Here is a 6,427-nt window from a genome sequence, read left to right on the forward strand (position 1 = left end):
CTGGCAGAACGGAACGCTGCTCGGTGCTGCCGTACCCGTGGGAAGACTCACTACAAACGATCTCGGAAAACGCGTCCTTCGTCACCCCACACCAGACGGGCCAGTAGGACACATTAACGAGTCTTCATAAGGTCTTAAATTTTTCTTTGAAAATTCTTAAATCAGTCATTGAGATTCAAAAAATAAGAAATAACCCTTTTTCAAAATAAAATATAAATAAAACGACACATTTGGGTCATCAGTAACATTTGATCCATGGTCAGATGTTCAAACTCAAAATAAGAGAGTTAAATAAGTGGCAGCACATGCAATCTCTGTTGTTGTTTATTAAAGTACAAGGACATAAGCCATGGTACCATCTGAGAGAAATTCGCCTGGCTCCGATCTTGCCATCTATCCTTTCGGACACCGAGCAGGAAAAATAAGGGGGAGAACAGGAGAAGCAACCGGAGTAAAGCCTCCCTCCAAAGATTCAACAGACATTTATTTTAAGATATGTACTTTCTTTTATTTTTTCTCCTCGGTGCGTTAATATTGATGATGATAGCTCTAGTCTATTTCAATTTTTTTCTCTAAGTTAGATATTATGCGCATGCATAGAAGTGTTGAAAATGATACTGATCATCACCTTCTCCACAATGTTCTGCTTGAAAATAGTTGGTACCAGCACATGCATAGTATTGGCCAATCTACTGGCAAGACCAGTTGTTATGTATGCTCCCTTATTCCCCATGCCACTGCGGTAGATAGATTGCATCACCCCAAGGAGGTACCCCCGAATGTTACGCACTTTTTTTGCTCCTCTTTTTTTTTTTAATAAAAGCACAGCTACAACCAATGAATGTTAGTCCGGCAACGTCTCGAGTAAATACAACTATATTTGACACCACCCCATGAGTCCTTCAAATTCTGACAGAAAATGAAGACATAGTAAAGGAAATATCAAAAATAAAGAAAGCAGGCCAGAAAAGAAACTATGCAGTTTGGGGAAAATGGATATTACAGCGGGCTTTTTAGGAAAATCTAACCCATCGTCCGAATGTAGTGACTATTCAGCCAAACCTCTGCCCCCTGACTGAGCAGCTAGGCCAGTACTCAATGTTACAGGATCAGTATTTGCCAATGATAAATGGCACATTGGTGCCACATTCATATGTAGAGTTATATCAATGTGGAATGGTACGAAGACAAATAGCCCTTTAAAATTTGATAAGGTAGTAGGACAATGACAGCAAATATGGGATGCAAACATACAGAGAAATACCTGGACAGGAACTAACACACACCCTAGAGTAGCAATAAAATTAACACAGTTTTCTCTTTGTTTTAGAGGAAACGGGACAGTAAAGGTGGGAAGGAACCTCAACTGCACTACCACTGTGGACAACGCTGACATGCAGGGGGGCACCACCAGCCCGATTGACCACTTTTGGCAGTGTGGGGCCCCGCTCCACCAACAGCTATCCACAAACTGGAGTGGTCTCTGCGCCCTGGTTACACTGCATACCCCCTCTCTGGTGATACCAGGAGTGGACATTTATGCCATTGCATGACCATCCCATGAGCCGTCAAATGACCATGCTGCATCACCACGTGAAGAAACAATCTGCTTAGTACTTTGGCAACACAACCTGGGGAAATGTTCCGCAAGAAAATAGACTTTTTAATGATGCTCAGCTATTCTTTGGCAGCATCATGCCATTGATTCAGGTGAAAGCAATAGCCCGCTGGCTCCAGATCACAAGATCGGAGCTAATGAAGGACATTAACGCCCGTAAGATGGCTTCATTGCCATAAAGGAAGAACTACGTGCCCTTAGATTAATGGTATTGCAGCATAGATACATTCTAGATGTAATGACGACCATGGAGGGGGGTGTGTGCAAGAAGATTGGATCGGCCTGCTGCACATATGTGCCATGCAATGATGCAGACAATGGGACATTGACCGGGGCCATTCGGACATTGCATGATCTCCACAAGAAGAGGATTGAAGAGGGGGGTGCTCCGGATGAGTGGTTCAAGGACTGGTTCGATTGGGTGCCGTCCTGGATGTTGGGGTTGTTCATGGCCTTGTTGCCTCTAATTGTTGTATTGCTTTCGATGTGCTTTGTATTTCAGGTGATACTAGCCTGTTGCAAAAAGATGACAGCTAGCGTGGGAGGAGCATTCTTAGTCAGGAAAAGCACCACAGATGTCTCAGAATAGAGTGTTATATATGAGGAGATTCCCTTCGAGGATGGGAGATTAGGAGAAGAAGTAGTTGAAGACTCAATGATATAGGGAAAAATAGAATACATTTTGTACAGACACACACAGAGTTAAGGCCTGCAACTTCTATGCAGGTTTCAAGTTAAAAGCAGCTTTCGGCCTCAGTAGAAATAGAGGCCCAGGCCTCTGCACAAGAAATAGGTCAGAAAATAGCATGTTACAAAGCACAATGAGTTTAGCTGCACTTATCAGGTCACACAGTTCGTTGAAAGGTCAGAAAATGACCTGCGGTCACAAAGATAAGCTATTGCATGAAGCGTAGATCATATCTTCTTCCAGACTCGGGAAACCAGTCGTGTTTTAAACGTAGGAACAACAAAAAAACACAAAACACAAGCCCATCTGCTAGAGAGATGAGCTGAAAGGTGTCAATCATGTCTTTTGTAATCTGTTACTAATGCATGCACACATAGATTAAACACGTACACAGGTGCGACTGGCCCAGGTGCAAGCCTTGCCACAGCTCATAATGACATGCATGTTGCTTCAGTTGAAAACCACATGTCACACTTACACGATGCTAGGCATGATGGAACACAGGCTAGAGGACAGATAATCGTAGCCAATAAGCATTAAGCAAAAATATAATCACTTGCGTCACAGGGAAACAGATGTAAGTAAAATGTTGTTAATAACGGTTAAAGTCTGAGAATAGAAAAACCACTGAGGAGGTTTCCGCCAATATGAGATGCAAGGGCCATGTGGCCCATATCTATGTGTGCTTTGTTTCCAAGAAATTGTTGTATCTGCTGATTTCAAGTCTACTCATTTATGACGTAAATCCTATGCTTGTAACTTTTTTCTATTGTGGTTTTAGAGTATATAAGCCACTGCTTTTAAACTGTTAGTTGGACATCAGATTCCAGTCTCGGCTGACCCTGGCGGATCTCCCCAGCTGATTAATGCATTAAACCATATTGTATTGTCAACCTGTTCCTTTGTTATTCTTACAGATATTTTTCCCTCAAACAGTACAATCAGACATTTTGGTACATATAGTGGCCATCCGTCACAATGCGATGGCTAACTATATAGTGGCTGTGCCAAACATGGGCACGTTTGGTATCAAACATTTTGGAATGATACCCCAACGTTACCGGGGTTGGAGGTATGATTCATTGCACTGGGGGGCTACTCCGGGAAGACCCTTTTACTCCCAATAACAGCTTTTCAGGGTCTGCCAGGAAGCTAGTGCTGCTGCCGACCCCAGACAAGATTCTGCCCTCCTACTGCTGAGCTGAGCTTGAGCAGGGGAAAGTAGAACAATAGGTTTCATGTCACAGGAAGGTGTGACCACCTCCCAGACAGGAATTAGTAAATTGGGCTGGGGTGGGGGCCCTTGCCAGAGCCACCAGACTGCTTTGAAGGGCACATTTGGCGCCCTTCTTGCATACTCCAGTTTGAACAGTTCAGGGAGCCCTTGGCTTCTGCTCTGGCACAAAAATGGACAAAGGACATTGGAGTATCCTCCCCTCTGTCCAGACCCTCCTCTGGGAGGGACCCCTGAGTCCTTCCAACCCTTTCCCTAGGGTACTTAAGAGCTTACCTGTGGGTGGCTCTTCAGATTAGTCGTGGGACAAGACTCAAGCCTGAAATCACGTCACTCTTCGACAGTCTAGACACTTGGACTTCGTTGGACTTCACCTTGAACCAAGACTGCACCAAGGAAGGCTCCTGCTGTTCCTGGTCTCGCTGTTGTGCAAGTCTTCTTCGTCATCTGTGTCTGTGGTTCTTCCAAGATCTTCAACAGACCTGTGGGCATCAAGGACACCCAAATGTAATCTCCCTTGGAGTGAAGGAGTCACTCTCCTGAATCTGCAGGCACCGCAACAAAGCTGACTGGTCTGCTGATCCTGATGTCCCACAGACTTCAAAAGGCTCAGCAACACAGGTGGTGGTTCTGCAATTCCTTCTAGGCCTGACCTGTCCTCGCTGCAATTTTGAGGCCAGTATCCCTCGTTGGAAGCGCTGTTACCAAACCCCTGTGTACCACGTTGACTTGCCGCTGCCAAGGCTTGCTGGCTTTGCACTCCAGAGATCTTCATGCTACAAGAAGCTCCAGCCTCAAGCATCTCTTCCTGCTAAGTACAGCGTCCTCACCGCATCCTCTGCACCGTGGGCTTTCCTTCTTGGTGAGCTGCTCAAGTACCTCTTGCGAAACCTGTGCCTCGGCCTGTGGTTCCTCTTGAGGGTGTCTTCTTCTACTCCAGTGGGATCCCCTGCTTGCTCGGGCCTGCTCTGAATCTCCTGATTGTGGTGAGTCCCCCAGACCTTGCTGGTCCCAACGTTGCCCCTTCTTTGCTTTCCATGCGTGCTGCAACTGCCAAGGCTTGTTGGGGCTCCCACCAGACACCGACCCCCCTGGTTCACGACTTCTGACATGAGACAGCTCATGCATGGCTCCTGGTCTTCATAGCTGCAACTACAAGATCACCGTCATCACTTCTGGACCGTCTGTCACCGGTGGGCCTCGCTCTTCCGTGCCTCCTGATCACCTCCGAGTGGAATAGACACCATGCCCTCTGCTTACAGGTTCTTCATTTCAAGAATCCACCCATGGATTCCGCCAGACTCCGGCACAATCTTCTAGAGTAGCACCTTTCCTGAAGTCCTCCATTGTGGTCCACAGCAGTTTCTGATGTCAATTCGCACCTATGCACCCGGCTTCCCAGGTGTAAGACTGATTAGCTGCTCAAGGGTGGTAGTGTGGGCTTGGCAGGGACCTGCCAGCACGGTCACACATTCTGCTCATTGTGGTCCGTTTTTAGAAAACTGCCTGAATTTGTTTTTAAAACTGTTATTGCACTGTCTGGCTTAAGATCGATTACCTTCACTTGCTGGGGGCTTGAGCGGTGATTCAGCTCCTCTTTGCAATCCTTCCCATCCGGCGGGGTCCATCCGTGCGAGCGGACCCGCCATTTTAGAGGTAGTGTTTGTCCGACGCTCTAGTTGTTGCAGACACTCGCTCAGGGCTACATAATCCCCGATGGTGCAAGCGCGCAACACTGATCAGCTGCTCAAGGGTGGTAGTGTGTGCTTGGCAAGGACCTGCCAGCACGGTCACACATCCTGCTCATTGCGGTCCATTTTTAGAAAACTGCCTGAATTTGTTTTTAAAACTGTTATTTCACTGTCTGGCTTAAGATCGATTACCTTCACTTGCTGGGGTCTGGGGCGGTGATTCAGCTCCTCTTTGCAATCATTCCCATCCGACGGGGTCTGTCCGTGCGAGCGGACCTGCCATTTTGGAGGTAGTGTTTGGCCGACGCTCTAGTTGTTGCAGACACTCGCTCAGGGCTACATAATCCCCGATGGTGCGAACTCGCATCGGACGCATGCAGCAGGCGCGCCGGCGGCACGCCAAAGGCAAGCCCTTCTGCGCCTGTCCGCGCCAAGGAAGTGCTCAGCACCAGCCATGCTGCCCGGTTGGGCTTTGGTGGGGTTTCTGCTGAGGAAATTGGCCTCACAAGATACTTCAGAGAGTTTCTCCTTCAAATAGGTGAGTCTCACGCTGATAAGGGGAGACTTGGGTTCTCTGATTCGGCACCCCCTTAGGTGATTTTCTTAATAAAGGTCTGCTGGTGTGTGGGCTCCTCAATGTGAGGTTGTTGCCAAAGCACATTGTAGAAATCCAGCTGCTGTTGCAATCACACCAGCTCGATGTTCTGTTTATGACAGAAAGTTGGACCAGCCCTGACTGCGAGGTTGACTTTGGTTGGGCTTTCCCGCCAGGTTATAAAATCCACCACCAACCCAGGTCAAATGGGAGAGGGGGCGGGGTTGGAGTTATTTATAGAGACACCTGGAAGATTGGGACCAATGACATTGATGTGGTTACTGGTCTGTAATTATTCGGCATGCCCATAAAAAATTACTTGGGCCTCATTTGTACAGGGATTATCTGCTATAGACCTCCTGGGGCTTTTAGCGCTCAGCAGCAACAATCACTTTAGATACCCTCACTAACATGGCAGCTTCTCACCATAAATTGGTAATCTTGGGGGACTTTAATTTGTGGTTAAACTGTTCTCTCGACTCGGGCTTCCACAACCTACTCCACACTTGTGAAGGCCTTGGCCTTTTTCAGTAGGTCTCCAAGGCCACTCACAAGGCTGGCCACCTCCTTGACCTAATTTTCTCTGAATTCCATCTTCTGC

General features: G+C 47.2%; 1 pseudogene; it reads left to right on the plus strand.

Annotated features, from left to right (window-relative positions):
* Positions 1-349: 349 nt before the first annotated feature.
* Positions 350-2,207, plus strand: LOC147677852 (syncytin-2-like; annotated as a pseudogene).
* The last annotated feature ends 4,220 nt before the right edge of the window (positions 2,208-6,427 follow it).

This window comes from Lissotriton vulgaris, chromosome 12 (genome assembly GCF_964263255.1).
Source record: "Lissotriton vulgaris chromosome 12, aLisVul1.2, whole genome shotgun sequence".
Classification (NCBI taxonomy): Eukaryota; Metazoa; Chordata; class Amphibia; order Caudata; family Salamandridae; genus Lissotriton; species Lissotriton vulgaris.